Source organism: Syngnathus scovelli, chromosome 9 (genome assembly GCF_024217435.2).
Source record: "Syngnathus scovelli strain Florida chromosome 9, RoL_Ssco_1.2, whole genome shotgun sequence".
Taxonomy (NCBI): Eukaryota; Metazoa; Chordata; class Actinopteri; order Syngnathiformes; family Syngnathidae; genus Syngnathus; species Syngnathus scovelli.
The window spans coordinates 3,443,890-3,470,568 of record NC_090855.1 but is presented as its reverse complement, the minus strand read 5'-3'; the positions used below and the strand labels follow the sequence as shown (position 1 = coordinate 3,470,568).

General features: G+C 40.4%; 1 long non-coding RNA gene across 1 annotated transcript; it reads left to right on the top strand.

The window, feature by feature from the left end:
- The first annotated feature begins 11,105 nt into the window (after nt 1-11,105).
- On the top strand, nt 11,106-20,234 carry LOC125975472 (uncharacterized). Its single transcript, XR_007483966.1, has 4 exons — nt 11,106-11,162; nt 12,223-12,346; nt 16,430-16,528; nt 20,079-20,234. It is a non-coding gene; the product is annotated as an uncharacterized lncRNA (long non-coding RNA).
- The last annotated feature ends 6,445 nt before the right edge of the window (nt 20,235-26,679 follow it).

The window sequence follows — 26,679 nt, the reverse complement described above, 5'->3', positions numbered from 1 at the left end:
CTTCCCCCCCAAAAAAAACGAGGACTGTCTCGCTTCTGTGCGCGTTGCGTAACAACAGCAACACCAAGACAGAAAAAGCGAATCATCGGCGAGAACAAAAGAGGAAGTGTTCGCTCGTCTGGGTTTTCCATTTCTTCTCACAACTATCACTCGATTTCATCAACATCTTTTGTGGTTGATGGTTTGAGGACCTTTGTGTGTCTTGCGCAATAGTAAAGAGACATTCATACTATTTTAAAAAATAGCGATTTAGGTGATATCCGTCGAATAAAAATGAATCTTGCCGTAGCTTTAACGAGGCAGCACCGTGGCTCATAATTGCAAGGCCGGGAAAGTTGGTGGTCATCTGTTAAGGCTCAGATTAATTTCAGCGCACGTCTTTGATCTGCAGGGAAACCACTTAAAGATGAAGAATTTGCTATAATGTGAAAGTTTGTGCATAGGAGCAACTTCAAAAAAGTTTGACTTGTCACTTCCCTCACCTCACCGAGTGTTATTATCAAATATGACCTATTTTTTTGTTCAACCGGTGCTTTTGCTTTCTTCTTCATGTTTGTTTCGATTCAATAGAAAGTCGATGAAAGAAGAATTAGTGGCCTCGCTGGAAGACCTGTAAGTCAGACGTTCAAACCATTTAACCAGGCTGTTAAAACACTAACTAGTTTTTGGTCATTGAACTTAACCACCTTCAGTGTGTCCACGTGTGTGTGTGTGGCCTGTTTGTGTGTTGCTACCAAGTCCATCTGTTGTCCTTAATCAGAAAAAGAGCAGATGAGGTTCATCACCTGGAGACTAGCTCAGGGAGGTCCAATTAAACACACACACTAACACACACACACAAAATGCACACACCACTTAATCACCTGTCAGCTAACTAAAATAAGTTAAAAAAAAAAAAAAATATATATATATATATAAAATAGTTTTTTTTAAATGTATATATTTTTTAAGAAAATATATATTTATATATTAATTTTCATATATATTTTTATATATTTATATATTTACGTATGTATTAGTGCGATGATGCGTAAATTCCAGTTTGAGCAGAAGCAGGGAAAGCGCAATCATTTGACATTTTCAACAATGTTTTATTTATCCTGAGAAAAGCGAGAAGAGACAGCGATGAATAGTTAACACTGACTTACATTAATGATTTCAAATACCTATGAGAAGAGAATGTTCTCTTTGGTAGGCCCTCCATGATGGTTCCCCACACACGTGTTGTATGTTGGGCGGTGTGTGTGAGTGTGTGTGTGACAGCCCAACAGCTGCTGCAGGCCAGTTTTGACACAATCTGACGACGTCCATTGTTTTTGAATAGCTTATGTTGTATTGTTATGCAAACACAAACATGCGTTGACATAACACAAAGTAAGTCAAGGTTCATAAATGGCATTAAAATGCTCATAGAATGAATAATTTTAAAAAAAAATCCCCTTCTCTGCCTTTTAATTAGTTTTTTAGTTGATTTATTTTACAATATTGTTTTTCTGTATCATGTTTGGCCAATTCACACCCAAATCGAGATTTTGTTCTGTTCTGCATCACACGTTTTCCTCTTTTGTGGAGGTGAGCCGTGTTCTGTGCTAAAGCCGCCTCGCTCTGCAGTGATGCTAAATATTGCTGAGCACTTCTTCTCATCAGGCACAACAACAACACACAAAGCCTGTCGCAGACACACACACACACAAAACGAAAACTGCTGGTCTAGGGGAGAAATGTGGCCTGTTTCTTTGCCGTTTTGATGACTCGCGTTGTACTCCAATGTAGCGTACGTTAGCACAGCAAACTGATGATGATTTGATAAAAGACCTTGAGCTGAAATATTTGGGTGTGCAGCTGCTGCGGTATTAAGGTGAGCATTTCAATCCAGACCGGTGTCCTAGCACCCTCTATTGGCCACCCGACACTGACCTCCTGCACTAAAAATCGATTCTCTAATCCAAATATCGATTCGTTTGATCCTTCCGTCCATTGACATCATTTGCGGGAATACTGAAAAAACATGTTGCTTAAATGTCCGATTTTTTTCTTTTTGGTCTCGACCTCGGGTGAAACATTAAAATACAAACCTTGAGTGAATCGGGCCTTACAATATGCCAGCGAGTGAATTCATCCCGCCTGAGCGGCCTTGGAACAAATGAATATGTTCATTTTCCACATGGTGGAAGTTGTAATCGCTGTCACTGTCTGACCCAGTGGACACGCTGCATTATTCACCATGTGATGATGAATCATAAGATTTATTGGTCGTTTAAGAGGGGCTCCGCTCCGGTTAAGAGTGGATAATCTAAATGTATAATCTTTGTAATAAATCCTTTGCAGGGGGGGGAATTCATTGGCTCCCCTTTCCACAAAATGGACTAGTTCTGGTGCAGAAGTGAAGATTAGACACGAGACACGACTTTAGCTCTTCCTACTGAGCGATGTCGCTAAATACGACAGGAATGGACAGTCAGCACCTCGCACCTGCAAAACTGACAATTAACGCTCACACACATATCAAGTTGCTGCGAGAAAACTGAAAAAAATGCAATCCTTGGTGTTCTTACCTGGAAACATTTTGATTTTGACATAGTTTATTGAACCACGAACAATACGATGCGATTATCAAGGAAGGAGCAGATTTACCTGCAAGCTGTTGCTGTTTTTTTTAAATGTCTCTCGATGCCGTCTGCTTTCCACTCAAGAAAAAAGCAATGCCAATAAACTTTTCTACAAGCACGTTATTTTTTTTGTGCTTGATCTGCCCTTATGTTTTCACTAGCACATCAAGTTTTAATAATAATAATAATAATAATAATTCATTGTTTTAATTTATATATTATAATTAAATATAAATAATTATAATTAAATAATATTTATGAATCAAAGATTAGGTTCAGTAGCAGGTGGTAATGGTAAAATTTGTATTGCTTAAGCTTTAATAGGTCAATCACACATAAATCAAAGCGTTAACCCCCGAGCCAATGTGAAGTCTGTTGCTAACCAAAACAGGAGCACCTACCGCCAGTCTCGAATGAATTGAAAGTGGGTACCGCTTAGTGGAAATAAACAGCCTGTAGACATACACTGTTAAATTTATCGTAACTAGCGCAAATATCCATTCCTTAATGCTTGTACGCTTAAAGAAAATGGCCGTCCGCTCCGGCAAAGCACCGAGGTGTCTTTGTGTATTTCCTTAAACTCCCGGTGACCCACAGCGAGAGGGCTATTCCTCTTCCTCTCGCCATCTTGGGGTAATTGTGTGAATCAGGGCAGATTGCATTTAGTCAGACAGCTGAGTGGTGAGCTGGCAGGGTAATAAATGGCCTGATAACCAGCACCACGCAGATCCCTCTCAACACTGAAATAAGAACAAAAAAAAATCATTACCTGCCCCGGACAGGCCTATCCCGCCGTGTCACATGCGATAAAGAGGGACATATTTCGGGAGGGAAAGCCGAGAGGGAGGCGCGCTCGCCACTGAAGGGAGGGGAAGAAAAATGAAGGAAGGGATAAAAGAGTGATGGAGTAAGTAAGAGACTTGTGGAAACATTGCGGGTGACATTTTTATTTGTCTTGGAGATTGATCCATTTATTGGCTCTTCCTGGAAGATGGAGCAGAAATGAGGCAGATAGAGCCGAGTTAAACATTACAATGGAATTCTATCAGAGGAGTGAGCCGAGCGACGAGACTTTACGACTACATGGCATCGCACGGAAACGCTTTCGATTATTTTGCTGACATGAGTCCGTCTGAGTCCTGACATTGTATTCGTAAGCTGGGGTTAAACTTTGCATTTTAAGATATTACGCTATTCTTTTTCAGGCCTGATAGTCATTTCCAATCATTTTATTTTGTCAATGATAAAACAGAAAATATTATAATTATGTAATCTTTTGATATATATATTTTTTTAATTACTTATATTATCCATTGCTTCAGAATTATTTTTAAACACTATTTATTTATCTTTTAGATTCTTTTTCTTTTTAGTATGGCCTTTGCATTATTTATTGACAGTAAGGGGGCTGCACACATTACAAATAGGTCAAAGGGAAAAAAAGCAATTCTTCCTCTTTTCCATCCTCTTCACCAGGTCTGAGTGTATCCATTAATATCATTCTTTGTTTTCATTCACGTGTGTTGCATCTTCTCTGTCTTACACACTCTGTCTCCTTTTCTCACACACACACACGCATCGGTTTTTAACCACTTCAGAGGACATTTCATTTATTTATATTCCTCTCCGAGATTAACTCTTCTCTATACCCCAAAGCTCTCATCATAAAAATGAATAACTTTAAAAAAGACTTTTGTGTCTCCAAAAGTGGGACAAACCACAACATTACAATCTCTACTGATTTATGTCCTCACAATCGCAGTAAAAAAAGAAAAAAACACACACAGCATGGGTGTAGTATGCAACCCTGAGGCAGCCCTTTAGCACCAGTCGCGATGTTCCATCAGCAGGACGAACCGTAACTATTCCAGCACACCACTATGGAAATGCTCTCATGTTTTGTCAATACCGCTAAATCAGCTTTATTAACCCCCAGAGGACAGAGAGCTTCTAAACACACTTCTGTTATGAAGTAATGACGTGAACCCACAATGAACCCATTACTTGATCCTATATATATTCTTTTATGTTCATCGAATGCGCTTTTAAAATAAAGCGATAAGTTGTTTCGGTTTCTGTGTTTTTATGTTGCCTCTGAAGTTGAAGCGATAGAAGAGTTAGCGCACTTGAGCCCCTGAGGCATCACATGCCTGGTATGCCTTTTATTTATCTATCTATAAAGGATAAAAAAAAAAACATGAGGTATAGTTATAGAAATTATCTACAGCAGTGCAACTTTTATATGCTGTAAAAAAAAAAAAATAGCGGGGGCATCAATTGCTTTGCTCTCATAATAGAAAACCATTAGCAAAGTTTTAGCTAGCAACATCAGCAAAAAAATAAATAAATTGCACTTCCTCTCAGTCAAGTCTTATAATCGCATGGTCACTTGTTGCCAGGCAGAAATCACATGGCTCAATTATAACTGCACCAATGAAAGAAAAATTAAAATTAAAATAGCCATCCTAGCCAGACAGCTAACACAAAACAAAATGTCAGATCAGCACACGTCGAGCAAACTGTTGCATTTTTATTGGCAATAAAATAGATGTCGGAAAACTGTTCATCTGTATCTGGTCAGCTGTATAAATGAGGCAGACTATGAAGTTGAGTGGGACTGGAGAGATAGACACAGCGAGGTTGTCCCCGGGGTTCCTGCTCGTGTTTGTTGTGTGAAAACGTTGCTGCCGTATGTTTCACTTGGCTGTGACCTTTTCGAGATGTCGGGGATGCGGGAGTTGCGTGGGCACATGGGAAAATCTCTATTGCAAGTAAATCATCTTTAGGTTCTAAGCCACCAGATATGGCATGCTAACCTATGCAAAGGTCATTCCCCCTGTGTACTCTTAAAGGTACAAGTAAAAAAATATATATATTATCACGGAATGCCATGCTAACAAGATACAAAAACAATTCACTAATCATTACATTTTGATCGATAAGTCAGTCATGTAGGTCAGTCATGTAGGTCAGTAGAAATCTGTTGAATTTAATAAATTGATCAGATTTCTTTGCAGCTTTAAAAAAAAAAGGTGTGATACAGCATTAAATATAATATATTTTATTATGGAGATAAAGTATGTGTACTCCAATTAACAGACAAATAATGGCTCTAGGACTCTGCCGTGCGGGACCCCAAAATCGATGATTAAATGAAAAATAATGGAAGTTCTGTTTCTGAACTTCAGCACCCTCCCCTCTCTTCCTTCTTTTGAAAAGCACCTACTGTATCCAGAATAGGAAATAAATATATTTAAAAGAAAAAAAAAACTGATGCATATCTCTTGTGTTTGATGAATAACAATGTCCTGAAGGCACCACAGTGAATTATTCATCTTTATGGAATCATTGTTTACCTTAACGAGAGCTGATTGCATCGACTCCCTTTCTTCAGTTTTCTTGTTTATCTATGATTCAATGACTTTGATAAATAGATGAGGGGGAATGGCACGGAAGAATAAAATGCTTGCAAACCACAGAGATCGTAATTGGAGTCACACTGCATATTCTATAACTTGCTCACATAAAATGTGTTAATTACATTTTTATTGCTACCTAAACAAAAGAGCAGTTATTCTTCTCAGTGGTGCGGCAATGAGTTTATTTTCTTCAAACGTTAACACAACAGTAGGTAAGACAAATGTGAGTCATGTAGGGGGAAAAAAAAATAACTCGTTTGGGTTGTTTACATCCTGGAGAAATAATCCTATTGACGTGCCGAAGGAACTTGATATAAAACAACAATTAGATTAGGCTGTAATTAGATAAAAGTAACAAAGTGATAGCCGCATTGTAAATTGTATTTTGCTTGGTATTATCAGCGAATTGATTTAAATTACCCTTTAAAGAGCCATTTGCGAATCAACTAACATTTTGTTTACATTTATTCTCTTGTTTTATGGAAGTGTTCTATTTTAAAATGCTGCTAATTATAACATTACCATATGATCATCCATATGGCTTCTTCTAATTGCTTCTCATCTGTCATTCCACACTGATAACAAGCTGTTTTTAGACTTTTTTTTTTTTTTGTCTCCACAGTCCACTGTGCATGCTCAAACCTGAATGGAACAAACACAATTGAACATGTAAAATTATCACCTGGACACTTTCCATCGTCACACTGTCTCAGTTGCCAACTTAATCACTGTCTTTCCTTTCAAGCGTGTTTATTGACTTAGTTTGCCCAAGATTCTGTGGTTAATCTGCCAAAACACCATTATTATCATATCAAATGAATGCCAGGAACCTGTAGAGATTAATTGTTGCATTGAAAGTAGCTAACTTTAAGACTGTGTGGAAGACTCTAATAGCGTTGGACTAGCATTAAGCTAAGCTAACAAACTATATTAGATATGTTAAAATAGATTAGACGGTATAGTTAACATATATTTTTGCAAGTGAGCCATTTTAAATGAATTATAACTAACATCCTGCCCATTTAGATGCTCCTAAAATAGAAAAATAAAAAATTAGCTAATTCTTGTTAGCATCTAAGCTAGTCTTAACATGCGAGCACAAATTCATCCTTATTACGATAACATTAAGGATTTTTATTGTAACAAACAAAGTTGATAGGCTTTAAAATATCTGTTTATGAATATTTTTGGTCAAGTTTATTTACATTTTAATATAAAGTCTGTGTTTTACTCTCAACAAACCACTCATAACTAAACTGCATATTAATTTACTTTTTAAAAATAAATGCATATGCCACAGAGTCAATTTATAGGATTGATATTTACCCCGAGACATTTTCAACCGCTTGGTGAGCTGCGCAATGACCAATAAACAACAATATTACAAGCTCGTAATAAAATCACAGTCTTGTAACGTATTTATTCGCCATCCATTTGTGACGTGCAAACAGTACTTCCAAATATGTCTAAGTGCAAAAGGATAATCCTGTTCACGCCCCTTTGCATGTACTCTTTGTTGCCCTTCCCCGCTCACTGTGCGCGCACCTCACTCGCTTCCCATCTGTCGCTCCCTTGAAGATGGATGGCGGCGTGTCCGTCACCAGTAGTATCACACAATGAGAATGCATCGTCTGCTGTCGCCCGTAATAAATGCTTCTATCCGCGCGACTCTTCCCGCTCATAATAGATGGCCCGTATCTCCACAGCTTCTGTTTATAAGATTATCGCAGCCCTCCGTCGTCCCCTAAACCCCGACAGGAGATGGAGAAATTACTTTATCGCTAGGGGGGCCCGAAAGTTATCATTTTGCGAGGGAATTTGAGGAGCGAAAGCTTTGTGAATTGGCAGCCACGCCGCCGCTGGTGCGCTTATGCGAGCGTGCGAGGCGAGGTTAAATTGGCGGCTGATTGCTCCGTTATGCTCTTTGAATGGCTGATGTGTTATTGAGAGAGGCCACCTGAAGGAAGGAGAACAAGATAAGCATCAAACACTTCTCCATTCATCACTTTTTATCTGGTGATTTATGTAAGCGAGTCATCGCGCGGACCTTCGCTTCACATCCCGATCGAGTTCTTAACATAATTATGTGAATAATCCAGGGTGATCAGCGGAGTAATATCAATATTACTCGAAAGCGTCAGTCCATAATCGACTGGCAACATTTCACGAGCTGACCTTTAATGGGGAGATGATTCAATTTGGTTGAATATACTAAAAAGGGGACTGCAGGAGTTTTCTTCCATATAAAGTGCTGATGTTCCGGAATTCATTGTTCAGGTGATTTATGGTGGAAAAAGAAGGAAAAGTCTTTTACCTGCAATGATTTAACAGTTGTGGATATTTTTGGCGGTAGAGTAACAGTCATTGGAAAAAAAAATTCCTTTTAGTGAGCTGCTCTTGCTGTTTAATCAGGGATAAGTGATAAGTGAACGTCTAGCCCAAGAAAAAGAATCAGTCACCGCTCACCGTCGGGCAGCCATGCCAGTCATTATGAGTGCGTGCCTGCCCGGATGACATTTATTACTGTTGGTCACCGAGGGAGTCTGTTGACATTTGACCTCAGGCGTGACCACCTGACCTTAGCCCGACCTCGCTGTCTGGCTCGGCCGGCGGAGCAGAGGGTCTCATTGGCTCGCACCAATGACTGATGGCCCTCTTCTGCTCACTTGGCTAAAAGCCTCGACCCGTTCGCTCCAAAACAGGATGAGGAGACACGAGATGTGAACACCATGCGAAAACGGACATTGACAGGCTTTTGCGAGCTACCGCTAATTTATGAGCGTTAACAAACACTCAGTGCCAATGAATGCAAAAGCTTGTTGAAATAAAAGAGTCGTTTGTTTTGAGAACAGAAAGGCCAGCAGCTGACCAACCATGCGTTCACCATCGTGCACTTTAGGCCCACAAAAAAAAAAAAAACGATGACCAATATCTCATACTTGTCCAGCGTTCTGCCCAATGGCTCTAATTGGCCCACAACCTGAACACGGCTTAAATTGGCTGTTGGCCTCGGCTGTATGAGCAGAAGGGACACTTGGCTCTAGGCCATACCGCCTGCTCTGCTGCACTTGTCTATTAATGTCAACCTCTGTAGAGGTTTGCAGGAAATTCACGCAGAGAATTCAATGTTGGGAAAGAGTACTTGAGACATTAATGATATAGTGCCAAGTACATAACATGATGCAATTATTGCATCGGACAACAGTTAAATGAAATCAGCCTGTTCCGATAAAAGCACGTTAAGGATACGAAGCCGCAAGCAGATTGCTTCTTTCCTACATCTCACGTTATTTAACTACACATCACGCCAGTTAGTCTTTGTCCTTGACCTGACTGATGGAAGCTCCCTTTTCCACTTGCTGGAGTGGAGTGAAACTGGCAACTCACCTCATAAATCCTGCAAGGTGTCACCGTGTTCTTTTTCCGTCTCAAAGTCTTTGCTAGCCTCGGGCCAGACTGGCTAAACTAACATGGTGGGCAGTGAGGCGCTTGTATTTGACGTCCTACGCTTCCGAAAACTTTTTAGCTTCTACTTATTATTACAGTACTTTATTCCCTTTTTTTTTTGTCTGGGTAAGTGTATTTTTTTTACATGCGTTGATAGATTTTTTTTTCGAAAATCCAGGTTTAGTCTTTTGCTTTAGGAACTGGAAGAATCATTTAATAAAGCAAAATATTGCATTTTCTTAAAATGGCCTTGATCACTGAAAATATTCAATTCAAGTGTGACCATGCGAAGAAACTATACAGTACCATGGGGCAGAGTACAGATCCCTGTGAAACTCCATATTTGATGACCACAAAACTTAAAATATAGAGAAGGATGTGTTAGAGGCATGCAATTTTTAAAACTTTGAGTTGCCCTTGCTGCGGCTTGCATCCATTAAGCATTAAAAATATAATTACTTTATAGATGAACTTTAATTTTAATATGCAGTATGTTTCATTAATTAAAGCACACTGTGAAATCATCCATAAGTGCAGATGTCTCCTATGATGATTCACATTGTTATCTTGACTGGGCACGTGTCAAGCCCTTCATTTTTTTTTCCACCGTGTAGAATAAAAAAAAGTATTTCCGTTGCAGTGTGCTCAACAGGTGGTAGTTTTGGTCTTCTGAAAACAGCACAGCTGCAGCTCTTTTCTCTCGCTTGCGAGCCAGCGTAATGAAACATCTGCGTGAAGCATTGCAGGGAAGCCCTGCCTCCTTGCCATCCCGGCGTTTCCCCGGTGAATGACGCTCTTTCAGGCAGAAATCACTCTTCCAAGCGGCCGTGCGTTCTCAAGTGCTCCCCTGATCAAGGTCATTGTGCCGCCGTTACGAAGGCCGCCTCAGCCTCCACACGGAGAACCGAGCGCTCTCCGGCCTCGAGACGGTAGTAAATTGAAGGCATGTTGGCGTCGCTTTTCAAGGAAGAAAAACTTTTAGTTTCTGTTAAGCGCTTATATTGAGCGGTATGCTTTTAATGCCCTGCCAGAGCGCCACTCGCGTCCCATTCCGTGCAGAGGTAACGCTGCCAGGGGACCCGCCACCGCCAGATGCGCTTTTATAAAAACGTGTGTTGTCTCTTAATCCGTGGGAACTTCAATGACTTTATTTTTTATTTTTTTTTAAGGTGAACTATAATTACTGGCCTATAGTCTTTCTTTCTGCCAGCTATTTGGGCTCAGCTGCAAATTGATTTATGACAAAGACAACTTTGATACATTTTGATCAATTTCATCATGGATGCCCCCCAGAATTTAATTATTAATTTATTATTTACATTTCATTCCATACATACAGTATGATTCCCTTCTTGCTTCATTTTACGTATTGGAGCATGTGGTGAGCACGTCTGCCTCACAGGCAAAGGATCCATTTTTTTGTTTTGTTTTTTTTAAATCTCATCTACGGATAACCTGGCCCATCTGTCCATTTTTTTTTAAAATCAAATGTCTGTTTATCTTTAAAAGACTGCAATTGACTAACAACCCGATGATATTTGATTTTGCATTCAAATGTGTGTTAGTAAAAATATTTGATAGGCTAAAAATGTTATCTGTCTCTTGTTGTTGTTCCTCAGAATATCTCACCCAAAAAAAAAAGAATGGAGGACAGATTGCAGTCTGCGACTTGCTCTTGTCATTTCCTGTAAGTATCTTCAGGTTTTCACAATATTTTAGAATCAAATGAAATAGCTGATTTGTCAGCTGTGTATCACACAAAAAAAAAAAAAGCTTTTTTTTTTTTTTATATGTCGTATATTTGCGTGTGCTGCTTCCCTGAATTGATGGATTACCTTGGTCCTCGCATGTGCACACAAACACACCTCCAAGCATGTAACCGAGACAGGAACACAGGTGTGAGATGTAGGCTGTGATTATGTTTGTAATGAACACATAAACCCATGTGTGTGTCCGTGTGTGTGTTTGTGTCCGTGTGTGTTGAAGCATGCGGGGGTGGTAGTTGTCTGTGTGTTTTGAGAGAACCCCCTTTGCGTCTCAACATGCTCCTGCACTCTCTCTCCTATATACCCCAGATGGTGTTGGTGACTCACTGACACACACACACACAAACACACACACACATAGACGACCAGGCAGACATACAGTTTAGTAAGCAGCACGTTGCAGTGATGTAAATGCCTACAGGATTTGATTAATTACGCCTGATGACTGGAGCAGTTTTGCATTTGGTGTTGAACAAAATGCATGATGGCAGATCTTGAATGGGAGTCATTTTTGTTTTGGTTTAATCAACTCAACACTGACTCACCAGTTAAAGCCAGGGTAGACATGAACGTTATTAGTCGTCGATGGAAGTTGTGCTGCTGGGCCCTGTTTGTGCACAAAGAGGAATTGAATTCGAAAGTGTGAGGCAAAGTGGAAATATTATTTGACAACATCGTGGCAAGGAGAAGTAACTGTGTGCAGTCTGAGGATTGTTTATGAACACAAATGGTGCAGCAACACATATAGACCGGCAATATTTTTTTTTTTTATCCCTGGCTAAAAAAATAAATAAAATTGATGCAGCTCACTGAGTCACTTAGTTGTGAAACTCTTCTTTGTCAGATTTGGGGGATTACTTTTGTGAGGTCATTGACTGTCGGCCCCATGATAGGCCTCAACTGATTATATTTTCTGATTGTTTTTTTTTGTTTTTTTTTAACAAGCCATCATATATTGCGCTGTTTATTTCCTCTGCCCAGACAGCGTGAAACCAACAACAGAAACGAGCCAATCGAAAGCCACGCTTTTAACAAGCAATCGCCTATAACGCTTCCCGTTCGCCTTGCGAGCTTCTCGGGGTATTAGAGAGCAGCAAGTCTGACGGTAAGAAACTTCCTCCCTCCAATATATTTCACCGCAAATCCAACAATTGCGCTCAAAGTAAGAATTACCGCCGCCTCTATTTGTTGCTCCGAGTGAGTAAATGGCTCCCTAAAGGCCGAGCGAAGCGACTGGCGAGACAATGGAGTCTTTTACAACTCCCTCCAGCCATTGGCACGGCTATTTCTAAAGCAGTGGCCGCCACTTTAGGCCACCGGCTCCCACATGGCTTGGTGGGCGGATATGGACGGACAAGGCAATTACAGTGTAATGCCATTCCCCCCCCCCCCCCCCTTTCTTTACACACGCGCGCTTACATGCATTCTAATCGCAAACACATACGCTGGCCTTTGTCTCGGCTTAATCTGTCGTGTCATTAACCACACGTAATTAACTAAACACATTATTTACCGTTGGATATTTTAAGCCTTTTGATTGGCCGGCCCACCTTAGCATTAAACTCCTCCAGTCCAACGAGGGATCTAAATGTAAAATGATTGTTTCTTAGATTTAAAAATGGTGAGTAAAGATGACATTGTGGCTGTCGGGGGGCTTTCTGGGTGAGTATCTGTGGGTGGTTTAGATCATCCCCGGACCCCTGCTGCTGCAGACTGCAGCCTGATAATGATTGTGTTGAATAGCTGCATGATTATACCTCTTTCTGGGATATGTGGGCCCCTCGCCTCCCCTCTGCTTTTTGTCTCTGTGGAACTCTTTCTTTCATTTGTTCTCCTGTTTTTTTTTTTTTTTATGTTTCTTCTCTCAGTTGGACTCCCAATCATCCGCATCTTCAGACTTGAACTGCACTTTACGGCTGGATTTACACTGCGGGTCTTTTTCCGTAGTCGAGTCGGTTTATGTTGACTGTCGACCACAAGTGCCTCATTTGGGATATCACTGCGTTTACTGTATAACTATAAAAACCTGGCTTGCGTGGCAATTTATTGATTTATTTTTTAAGAATTAACGTAGAAGCACAGATTATAGTTTGACGAGGAATTGTGTACCGTAAATGGCGAACAATATATTTTGCTTTACATCAATCACACAACACACATTTATTGAAATTAGTCAAATATGCATTACAAGAAGGTTGTAAAAAAAAAATTAAAAAATATTTGAAATCACCTTTTGATAATCTGCTTGCAGTAGCTGATTTGACAACTTTGGCCAGAAAAGTAATATTATTCAATAACACAAATCAAAACCCTGTCCGCCTTGCCTAAACATATGGACTTGATTCTTTATTTCTCGCAAGTTGACCTTGTTATGGCTTATAAAACGATGATAGATCCTGTTCGGTGAGCTCCGCTTTAACAAATGCACGCTGTGGTAAAGCCCCTCACCTGATTGGACCTTCATTGTCCTTTGTCTAATGTCTGCTGTAACCTTCTATTGTGGCTCCATGATCTAATGCCTCACACACACACACATGCACACACGCAGGTTTTGATCACAGATTTTGTATACCAATGCTACGTTCCACACACGGTCCTGCATAATGCATGCTACGGTATTGAAATAAGCTAATGCTAATCTTACAGCATGGCATTATTAGCCGCTAATGTATTCGGGGACACTATGAGCTGCTAACACTAATGCCCGGCCACTATTAATGCTTAATGCTAATGCAGTAACAGTGAGAATCCTGAGCCAGCCCGCCCATCCAGGATTACGTGAAGCTTTATAATCCCTTGTTAGCAAGCGGCGGAGGCATACATCACACCTCCAAGATAATCTGTGTGACAGCTACACACCTCGACGTGTCCTCATCTACTCCTCTAATCTACTCCTTCGGGATGGGGAGATGCTCCGTCAGCTACTTTGCTCATGATATGTACACACCCAAGTTTCATTGAAACTACTGCGTGCGGTGGTTTTTGCCAGAAGGTTCTTACAGAGGCAACACGTACTTGACGTTTGGGTGGCGATTACTGTAAATTCTCTGAAGTGTTTTAGTGTGGTCAAAGAGAAATGGAGCCTTTCATTACTGGGTTTTATTGAACAGAGCTCATTTATGTAGCTACACCATGTTCCTGCGCGCTTTATCCGCCTAGTAAATCTAACCTCAATATAAGAGCGGTGTCTTAACTAGACTTGATCATAAGAATAGATTAAAAAAATGGGGAAAGGGTTTTAGCGCCATTGTGTTGGTTTATTTGTTCATTTAGCACAGCAGTCAATTTACAAGGCCCAAACATTTTTTGATGTGTCTGTGTAGTGCTAGCAAGCTGCTTTCTGGTTTACAACAAATGATGTAAGGACTGAATAAGCATAATTTTTCTTTTTTTTTTAATTATTGTGACTAAAACAACAAAATAAGGTCATAAATACCATTTGCTAAATTTGACTTTGTAGCACCATGATTATATTGACTCAAATGGCAAAGACAAAAGCTTCAAAATCAAATCAATATACATATACAGCAAATTATTTCAATTGGTTGACAAAGTTCTATAGGAATGTTGCGTATTTTAGCTAAATAGCAACATGCTAATTCAAAAGAGATTTTTTTACACAGGCCACCAAACATGATTTTACTGGTAAAAATCTCCAATTATTTTTTCCTGAGCTTTATTAAGACTTTCTTTTTCATGTGTGTAAAAAAAAAAAATCCCTCATGTACTTTCATACACTAGCAAGCTAAACTTATAGTATGTGACTAGACACAAACGCAGTTTTCTGAGCCACGATAACAAATCGGTGCATGGAAAGCTGAGGAGGGTGATAGGAGGGGAGGGAGGAGAGGTGAAAGAGGGGTGATGCTAGGGATGAGAGGAGGTAAAAAGGAGGGAGAGGCGAGATAATGTACTGTAGGCTGATTAATGTCAAAGGCACTGAGTGCTGAATACTTATGAAGCCGATGTCAATGGAGCTTTCCCCCCGCAAGGTTACACCGGGGAAGGCTCGCGAGGGAAGGTGCAATCCGAAACAGAAAGAAGGCGATGCGGAAATGACCATGGCGGGCATCCTTGGTGTTCCCGGCCGACATACGTCACAAAGACAGACAGACAATAAAAGCAAAGACAAGCAAGTGATGTTGAAAATCCCAGCACACAGCTGCTCAAGTGCTCCATCCATTGTCTTCATCCAGTAATGTCTTCCGTCAAGGATATTTTTTAGGTGTCAGCAGAATGATGTAAACAGTACATCATTTATGTCAAGAAATTCTTCGGAAGGGCCCAGAAGAAATTCATTCAATGTCAATTGAGAAGGTTCAATTTAAGAACACACATGTTAGCATGAATGACATGGATATGAACTCATTCACTGCCAGTTAATATATTTGACGTCTATGGCACTAAATGAGTTAATTTGAAAATGAACAATTAAAAGGAGGAAAGAAGCAGAACCGCATTCTCATTAGTTAGAGCCTAGCCCATCTGAAGACTCATAAATACTGTTATCCCCACAGTTCGATTTAAAAAAAAAAAAAAAAAGTCTGTGCTTTTTGTATGTACGTTACGTCTCCACTGAAAGGCATGTGTCTTTTTTCGGAGCCCGGGCAGGACAACGTAGCTCGGGGCGATACAACACTGTATGCAGCTTTGCGCCGCTTCTGAAGCTTCTTACTTTACACAGAGTGAGCAGGAATAGCAAACTGTGCCAGCGAGACGTTTTTGGATGTTTGAGTGAACCCTGCATCACCTGAGATCAAACGGTACCCATGTGTCAGCAGTTTTCAAAAGCTCTGTTGCTCTATCCAAATAAAGACGTGTGTGTGTGTGTGTGTGTGTGCGTGCTTACCCATGTGTGTGTGTCCGTAAATAAAAAAAAAAGATGAAACCTGTGGACTGAGTGCCTGAAAAATAAGCGAGAACGGCTCACAAGGTTCATCAGTCAACACGGAAAGGGCATCTGCCGTTCTCTGTGTCAAATCAGGACAAGAGCAAAAAAAAAAAAAAAAATGAACTGATGACTTGGAAGCAACAGAAAAACATGACCTTTCAACTTTGACCTCTCATCTAATGATCGATCCAAGAGCAGATGTTGCGCAAGCATGAAAGAACCAGATTTACTACGAAATGTTAAACAGTGATTTTTTTATTTTGCCTCAAGAAATGTCTTCATCTTTTTTTTTTACAGATTTTCCATGATCATCACGGATGATGTCATCATCACCAGATACATTAGCACCCGATCCACACGAGCACAGTCGTCCACCACCAAGTCTTCCAGCTACAGGTGCGCCTTTGTGACAGCTTCTCAATGTTCCGATGACATTGCGAGATAAAACGAGGCTCCGTTGACATTGCTAGTCATCTCACATCTTCTCTTTTGGTATCTCTCCTCTACTGTCCTCCTCCTCACCACTCCTCTAATCGCTCACTCTATTAGTAGTCTATTTACAGCCTATTCAGTTTGGAGCCTGGCAACATTTACTGCTCTCCAGAGTTTTATCAAACCATTGATAAACTACAACACACATATTTGCGTTCAGGCATAGAAATCGAATGTACAGGATGTGTTTGCAGTGCTGAAGAGCTTGGTAAGTGCGTCGTATGTGCCGGGCTAAGTTTTGGGTCTACTGTATGTAAACCAGCGTGTGTGTGTGTGTGTTGACGCTTGCATTTGCGCGTGTGTCAGTGCACACGGGTATATGTTATCAGCGGTGTCCCAGTGTGCTCGCCGAGGGCCAGTCTATTTAGTGTTCATAACAAAGCCTTTTACTCAGGCTCCAATCAGGATTAAACCCTTATCAGCGCACACAGACCACAGGACACAGCCAGCGAGCGCCCGTGTGTGCGTGGATGTCTACGTGTGTAACTGGGGGGGGTGTGCTTGCGGGTGTGTAAGGGATTATTTAGCATGTTTGGCTTGTATCGTTTTTTTTTTTTTTTTTTTTTATCCGTTTGTTTATAGTTTTTATTTCTTAATTTGACCATTTGATGCAAATGTTCACACATGCAGGTAGTGTGTGTGTTTTTGTGTTGTTGCAACAGTGTGTGTCAGCAGAGGGGAAATTGTGAAGCGGTATTAAATGCAGATCCAAAGCTGTAACCCCCCAACACCCCCCCTGTGGGTTAGATAATTATCATCACTGTATGTGAGATTGTTTATTTGAGTGCATGATATGAATCATATCTTTGCCTCATTGAACCTTTTGCACAGTGAGGTGAAGAGGTGGAAGCAGGGAAGGAAGGATGGAGGAGGGAAACGATGAAAAAGTGAGCGGGAAAGCGAGGAAGGGACGAAGCAACGTAGGAAGGTGAGATGGAGAAAAAAAATGGAGTAAGAAGGCAATGAAAAGCGAAAGGCGGACCAAAGAGTCAAGAGAATGAATAAACAAGGATGGAGAGAATGAAAGAATTTCCGAAGGTGGTAAATAAAAGAAGTAAGTGGGAATAATTGGGAAGAAGAGAAAGAAAATTAAAAAAATAATTTGAAATTGTAAAGAAAGCTGCGATTGGGGAAAATAATAGGAAGGAAGGAAGGAAGGAAGGAAGGAAGGAAGGAAGGAAGGAAGGAAGGAAGGAAGGAAGGAAGGAAGGAAGGAAGGAAGGAGAAAGAACTGTAAACAAAAACAGGAAAAGAAAGGAATGAGTGAAGGAATAGGAAAGAAGGAATAAAACCAGTAAAGGAAAAAAATTGTAGATTTTCCCAAATGTAGTAGTTCTAGTCATAGTAGTATGTAGTAGTACATAAAGATGAGAAAAGTTTAGCAATGTAAGTTGACCCCGGTGTACACCCACACAGAGTCCCAACCATCTTTGTTCCTATTTTTCCTGCTTCAAACTCGAAGAGCAGCTCCGATTGGCTGCTTCGGCCTCTTTATGTCATCGCGTATACGGCGAACCTTTGTTGTTATGATAACAGCGTGTCTAATTATGCAAATTGGCCTCATTCATATTAATGAGCCACGCCGCCGCCAGGGAGGAGTCACCACAACAGACACAACAATGAGCTGGCAAAATGAAGACCACACTGAATCTATGAATACAAAGCGGGAGGCCACGTCCATCTGTCTACTGTAACGCGTGTCACCCAAAATCATACATACTCGTCTTCATTAGTCTAAATGATGCTCCTCGTGAAGAATATTACCTCCGTTCATCAAAGTTATGCCAAAAAAATTGACTTTTTGGAGACAATTCAATACATAATAACGTGGTTGGTCAACAGAAATTATTTTAAAAAAAAAAGACATTATTGAACTCAATCGATGAATGATGAAGTAAATCAATCAGTGTCTCTTCTCAGCAGTCGAGACAGGAGCTTCCCCATGAGAAACGATGACGAAAATTTCACGTGACACGTCCGTGTCGGCTCACGCTACCTGACGAACAGTAAAGCTACATCAAAAGTGAGCCGCCCATCGCTCGACATTTGGATAGAGGCTGGAAATTAGGCTGAAGTGAATCCATGAATAAATATGACAGTCCTCAGAGGATCATTAACACCATTCTGCCTGCTCACAACCACTACGCTATGCTAATGCTTCTAACCGAGTAACCTGATATATTCACTATGACAAAAAATCACGTGTGTGTCAAGAAGCACTTCGAAAGCAAATGTCTTGAAAAAAAAAAATTGAGGATTTGCTATGAAAAAGTTTCGGTGTGGTGCTGACCTGCATTAGCACATCTTTTAAAAATATCATTGTTGCACACTTCACGTAAGAATAACTTTTCACACAAATCTGCACAAATCTGAAGTTGAACTTTTCCTCCGAGAAGAACTTATTATCAGCTGTGAATGTGCGCCTGTTTGTTCTAATGAGCATCTGTCAGTACAGACCCAATAACCATGGTAACACCCTGGGGTTATTTTCAGCCCGTTGTTAGAGCAGCTGTAGGGCTGTTAAGCAAGGTCAACATCTGGAGTTAAAAGAGTAACTCTCACAACCGGCAACACTTTTATCTCGCTGGTCATTAAATTCTTCTCTCCGTCCAGCAACACAATTTGCTGATTTCTGATAAAAGGTCAGTCAGGCTGAGCTGAGCTCGAACTGTTACTTAACTGTTCTAGTTTTCAGGTGCGCCGCAACAGTTGCTAACATCGGCGTCAACATTCGACTTTGAAAATGTGTTGTGCAAAAAAAAATGGCAGGAAAAGCCTACTAGAACATCTAAGTTGTATTCGGGGTTAATCAGAGGCATTTTAAATGGTAGTAGGTGCGCACTGACAATCGTTTAATGTGAGTCCAAGTGTGATTGGCGAATTCTGATCTCACTCGGTATAGGGGGGTGCACACTTGTGCAACCAGGTGCTTGGTTGTTTATTTTTATTTCCTCTCTTTTTTCTAATTAAGTTACAGAGTTTGATGGTTAGAAACATTTTGAAAATGCTGAATAATTTTTTTTAGATCACATAAATCTGGCCTAAATGGGGGGGTGTAGACTTTTTATATCCTCTATAAAAATGTTAAGTGAGAAACATAAAAAATCATTTTTTCCCCAAATTGTGTACGTATTTCATACAGATACATTATGTCAATAAAATACGCACGCTAATATAGACAGCAAAATATACTTGACAACAAAAAAATGTTGGGGGGGCGGAGCTTGACTTTCAGGAAGCAGATCATTTTCTAGGTGAAGGTGTGTCCTCTGAAGTGATGGATAAAAGTGTGAAGAATTTGCAGTAGTAGATTTTTTGATGTGTTCATGGGTGTAAATGTGCTACTTTACGGTTATAGTGGCACATTAGAGTGAACAACACAAAACATCTGTCAGATGGAAACATCACAGGGGACACCGTGTGTGTGTATGTGTGTGTGTGTCGGCCCCCAAAGGTACGTACGTCATTTGGAGTGTACGTTTGAGAGGCACGGGAAGGTCACCTGACGTGCACGGCTCAGCGTAACAGCGTCCGGCGAGCGTGCGCGAGCGAGCAGCCAAGCACCAGCAGTCTCTCAAGGACAACAAAGTGCTTATCCGTCAGAAAAAAAGAGGTAGTGTGAAGACACACACACACACACACACACACACACACACACACACACACACACTCTTCAGTGACACGCTGACATGTCGCTGTATGGTGTAAAACAAACCTTTTAGGTTTAATGCACCAAAGTGAATTACGCCACTTTGTTGATCTTGTCTCATTCTCACTCTTCTCAGTTGTTGCTGAAAGGTGTTTTTTTTAAGCTAGTCGAGGTGTCAAAATTAATCTGTTAATCGACGATAAATCGATTATCAAGTTAACGCTTTATTTAGAGATTTTTAAAGATTGTCCAAACCTTCTGATTTCCGCCTCTGAAAAGTAATAGTTCTGTAGTCCTACATAAAAGCTAATTTATCTTTTGCGTTTAATCAAAATAAGACATTTGTAAACATCTTACTTTACTTTTGGAAAGTAATCTTCTGTGATATTGCTCATCTGTTGCTTAGCTTTTTTTTTTTCCCAATTACTAAAGAATACCATGGAACCAAAAATACTTGGTTAATAAACTGTAATCATTTAAAAAACAATGAGATAAAATGTTAGCATTTTTTCAATTAATCGGTAGAATAATCGATTATAAAATATTTAAAAAATTAATTTTTTAATATTAATATTTTTTTAATTACTTGAGTGCCAGGAATCAGTTAAGCAATCTGCAACTGGACAAGAAAAAAACTTTGCACTCAAGTGGCACCATAGAACAAGCGGAACCGATTGTATCCACCCTAAGCCTCCAATGGAAAAGTCCAACTCGGTTTACATAATTCCATAAACAATGGGCAGCCGTCATCCATTGCACTCCATCCACCTTTGCATGAAGCACCTCCATCTGTTACTTGATTTCATTAAGTATCACGTCGCAATGTTGTGATTGGGCGCCGAGCCTCGTCGGCTACTGTAAGTGGAGCTCTCCATTGCCTCCAACCTTGCTCGTTCTCTCCTCCGCCATCGGTGCTTCAGCTGTTGTTTCTCATTAGAAAAACGGTGTGTTTCTTATTATCCCAGAATGCTTCGAGCCACTTGTGTGTGTGTGTGTACAGTAGCTGCCAAACGCAGCCTTTGTCTTCCCTGTTTGTCTCTCGTGTCCCCTCATTATAAAAGACACCTTACCTTGCTCTTTCCTCCTCGTTCCCTACCGCTCCCTTTCCGCCTGTGCCGGGCTGTCAGTCATTATCCGACAGCTTGAAGCAAGCAGTCGGCCATACGAGAATGAAACCTGACGCCTCGCACGCCCGTTAGCTTGTATTACTTTATACGGGCTCAGCTCCTCACGCCTTCAACTTTGCCCTAAAACCTTTGGCGAGTTTGCTTGGTTTTCAACAGCGGAGCTAATTAACCCAGCAGACAGCAACCTGCCATATGTGAACACCATCTCAGGGTTGCCGCGTCACTTTTTTTTTTTTTACTGTATGCTGCAAAGTTGTAAGACTAATTAACGAAGGAGTTCATCGTCAGCGTTGCGTGAGGCGTACTCTGTTTGCCGTTCGAGATGATAAAAGGCTCGCTTGTGTGAAAAAAAAAAAAAAGGGTCTTATCTGTACAGTTGTTTATTTGCTATACTTGCATGTTGCATTTCAAACAATAGCCAAAGATCACGTGATCTGAAATTATCATTATAATCATTCAGTGAATTATATATATGGGTTTTTTTCTTTCTTTTTTTTTTCTGTGACTTAAATATGGAACTTATTTATTGTATTTTATTTAATTAAAAATAAAAATAAAATAGAAATAGACATATCAAATTATATCAAAGGGCATTTTTAGCTAGGCTGTATGAAGGGGCATTCAAAAGCTATATAAATCATTTTGAAACAAAATAAATTAATTGATCATCTTTTCAAAGTAATAATTTTAGATTTTGTTCCATTTCTAGGTTATTTTTTTGGGGAGGGAGGGGCACTGCATTGTCGTGGAGAAAACTCCAGCCACATAACAAACCATTATATTATTATACAATATTTAAGGACTTTATCCCGATGAATCTCTCCCAGTGTTTATTTTCAAATGACCCTTGAATATCACCATGTATGATCATTGGTGAGCTATTTATAGAGCAGGTCTGCGTGCAACTCCTTGGGGGCTACCTGGTGTCAAGGGCACCACATCGGACCCCTGCTTTTAGATTCCCATTTGTGTGGTTGATATGGACCAATAACAACATGTCTCAGTGCTCCCCATTACCCACCAGCCAGCCAATTGGATTGTTTTATCGTTGATTATGGGTAGCCATGTCTCGAGGGGGCCCCCTTCAGCTGGAGGCCGTAGGCCGTTACCCGGGTTGCTCGCCCCGCCGCGGTGTCTCTGCTCACGCCATTGTGTAACGTCCAAACTCTTTAATTCACTTTGTCCTCTGACAGAATCAGTCAAGCAAAGCTACGATTCAATTTACTGCCGGGCGGGTTAACGAGATGATACGTTTTATTAAACAAGCGAGTCAGCATTCCTTTTAAACGTCCTTCCAACAACCATGACAAGGCAATAATTCACCTTCTCCGTCCCAGAGGTCCCAGTTCAGAAAGCGTGCCAATTAGACGCCTCGACTGGCACTTAATTGCCACTCGGAAGAGGATGATGGGCCATTAATTAGCAGGACATTAACAAGACTGATTATTCATTAACAGCAGAGCATATTAGAGCAGATAAGAGGCGATTGTAATGGACTCTATCGGTGGAAAGAAAGCCAGTGGCTGTCTTCAGTAGTATTATGTGACCTGCTATGGCACTCAAGACTGGCATAATAGTGGTCATTAAAGGGGGGGGGGGGGGGGGAGAAAACACTCTGCTCCTCATTGCTCAGTTTATATTACATCTCCTCAGATGAACATGATCATCAAAAAATAGTATTCGAGTTAACTATAAAAATAAAATGCCAGAGGTGGGAAGTAGAAAGTAAACAGTCGGCAACTAGTTTCACAACAGGTGAGGCAAAATAAATTTTTCAGTGGTGTTAAGCGGCGTCACTCGATACGGTGCACCACAGGGTACCTGTTTTAGCCCCCTTGTAATTGTTGCAATGCCTGTTTGTCCACTAGGGGGGTTGCGGTGAGTTGATTGTCTTGATGTAGTACGTTGACCTGGCTGCTGTCAATCTTCTGCGGAAGTTCCCCAGAGATGGTCTGTTCTTACACCTCCGACTCCTCATTTCACGCTTCATTTACCGCCACTCTGCCCCTCAAAACTCCAACTGAGTGCGTGTGTGTGTGTGTTTGAGGTTATCATTTCCCCCCTTCCACGCGATGTTATTACCAAACAAAATCATAAACTCTTGCTTATATAAGCTAAATGAGAGAGTGTCTTGTATCTGAAAAAGCGCAGCGTTGTTCTGCAAGGACAATGATAGCGTTTGGCCCTGCACAGTGACACAGACAAACTTGTTTTACTTGCAAAGCCAATGCAATTACCTCTCTAATGCAAAGAGCGTTATGCAAGGTATTAGGAGGCCCAGTTGTAGTTATTGGAGATACAGCAGCTCATAAAGCCACCACAGTATCAATAAAAAAAGGTTTTCTACGGTCACACAATGGATTTTTATTGCTAGGGCTTTTCATTTTCACGGCGCGTACCAACTTGTTTTTTGTAATATATTGAGAAAAATTTTATGGATGAGAAAGTCTAAGGGGGGGGGGAAACTATAAATTCATCACTTACCTGAGTTTGTTCTTCTAATCTGAGATTGCAATTGACATTTATAGCTACATCAGATATCAAACTGGATGGCCGAGTTGGTGGTAAAATATCAGGTGGGAGACACACACACACACCTGACAGCACATAAATCCACTCATGACATGTAATAGCTTTTAAGCACAGACACCGAATTGCATCTGCAGCTTCAGCTATCATTACACACACACACACAAGGATAGTAGGCAAGTCTGAATAGATGGTGTGTCTGGAAATGGCGAGATTGGTTCAATCTGTCGTGGAGAAGATCACAGGGTCACATTCCCTTTGCTAGCACTCGGGCGATGGATGGATGGATGGATGGATGGATGGATGGATGGATGGATGGATGGATGGATGGATGGATGGATGGATGGATGGACGGATGGACGGATGGACGGATGGACGGATGGACGAATGGACGAATGGACGAATGGATGACATGTCCTCTTTGATAATGATACCATTATTATGTGATAACTAAATTAATGCTCGTCAACAATATCCAATAAAGTTAATTGATGATACAGGATACAATTGTGATATTTTTCAATAAGATTTTGTTAACAATCATACAACCTTTTAAAGTACTAAAACCTCTCTTAATATTATTGCAAGAAAACAAAGGTTGGGGGAAGGGATAGAGTGGCAGAAGTGTTATCAATCAAAGCCTGAAGCCGAGTGTTAATCCCCAAGCCAGCAGCAATGGCGGGAAGGAGGGCAAAAAGTCTTTCACAGAGCGAGAGAAAGAGAGAGAGAGAGAGGACAGTGCTGTGAAATGAAGAGAAGGACAGAGAGGGGAGACACCAAATGTGGTCATGCGGTTGAAGGACAATCGTTGTCTATCAACATGAAGAATTACTTTTCGGGCCTGTCCGTATGCCCACATGTGAGCGCCCGCACACACACACACATGAGGAACAAGTCTCAACCTGTGCGAGAGGATACTTATTGGATCTTCAATGGGATTAGCAGGCTTTCATCCCCTTCAAGTTTAATGATATGTGAATGACTTGATTAGAGCTATCTGATGACACTTTGCTGGTTGACCTCCAAAGCCCAACAATAACAACAGGTCACCTTTCACATTGACTTTAACAGCTCGACTGAATGGGTAATGACTCATCAGTCATTTCTTTTTATAAAGAAGATGCGTTCTCCAGAATGATATCTAATGAGGTCCAATTTATTTGTTAATAGACTGTTTTCTGGGTTTGGTCATGTGACGTTCGCAAGATGAGCCATTGGGTGCTGTGGTGTCGTTTTTAGCAAGCGGCTGTGCGGGACAAAACGACTGCTGGTTAAATGATGGATTAAAAACTGGGTGCATTTGTCATTTTAATTCACATTTTTATTTGGAAAATAACCGTTTTGTACTGTATAAGTTAAGTCAAATGGTGTTGTGGATCTACTGCTTAAAACCTTAATTTATGTCTACCCTGTGTCAGTAGCCAAAGGAAATCAATGATGGCTCTCCGCAAGGCCAGGCAAGTATTTCTTAAAGGAGACATATACGCTTTTTTTCCCCCCCACACCAATTTAAAACAATTCAGCAGGTGCCTTCACGGCACATTTGTGAGTGGATTTCGTCAAAGTACCCCAAGGATAAAGAATAAGCTCACGTTACACTCCTTATTTCTTCTTTTACAATCAATTGAGCCACCCCTCATCCCGAGTAACATTACGTTACTCAGGTCACAGGCACATCAGAAAAAAAAATACAACATTGTATTACAAATTGTTATATACAAACACCTAGAAAGTCAATTCATGCAAGATTTGAGCAAGATACCTGAATTGTGGCTATAATTACGAATAATATGCCCAGCTACTTGTGAAAATAGTCAACTGCGAGCTGTACAAAGCCAGAAAAGCTCCCTTACACTGTGTCAGCATTAGACAGCGGAGACAGCATCTTCTCCCTCATTAGGCAGCATAACAGTGACAAGAAAAGAGGGAATATCGGAGACCAAATGAGCAGCGGAATGGCGCTCATTTGTATCATGTGCCTCCCAAGACACATGTTCTGGACTATAGTGTTCTCAAGAAAAGCATGATGAGACACTATTAGCTCCTTAATGATGCTAGGCTTACTATGTTGTACAATACACTACAAAATACTGTTGTGTATCCAATTTAATGCCAGTAATGTGACTAGCCTTTTTTTTTTTTTTTACTATATGAACCTGAGCAATTGGGTTTATATTGATTGTTTCACTAACACTGATTGATATTACGACATTAAATTGAAGCTATTACTGCCATCCGCGTCTATGTGGAAATAGAATAAACGGATTTCTACCGCACTCTAGTGGTGAAAAGTGGAACTGCAAGAAAGACCTTGGATTACATTTTCTGGAGATACTTTTTTTTTTTTTTTTTTATTACAAATGGCGAGTACCAGACGGTGGCGAAAATACACACCCCCTGTAGTTAAGTAGTACAGATACTTGTATGAAGTCCAATAAATGTTAAGTTGAAAAAAAAGGTTAAATTAAAAATAAACTAAAATAAAAAGTACAAATTAATTTGGACTGTTGATTAGGCTACACTCTGAAAACAGTTGAGTAAAAAAATAACCCAATTTGTTTAAAAATTGATCTGTCCTCTACAGTACTTAGGTCAATTAGATTTTTCTGGGACTTTTCTGTACGAAATTTGAATAGATAATAATAATAATAGTTGCGGTTGTTGCTGTTGAATTTCACTTTGGGCACTGAAATCAGTGTTTATTTAATCACTCTTGTGTACTTTATTAAACAAAACCGATTCCGAATCAG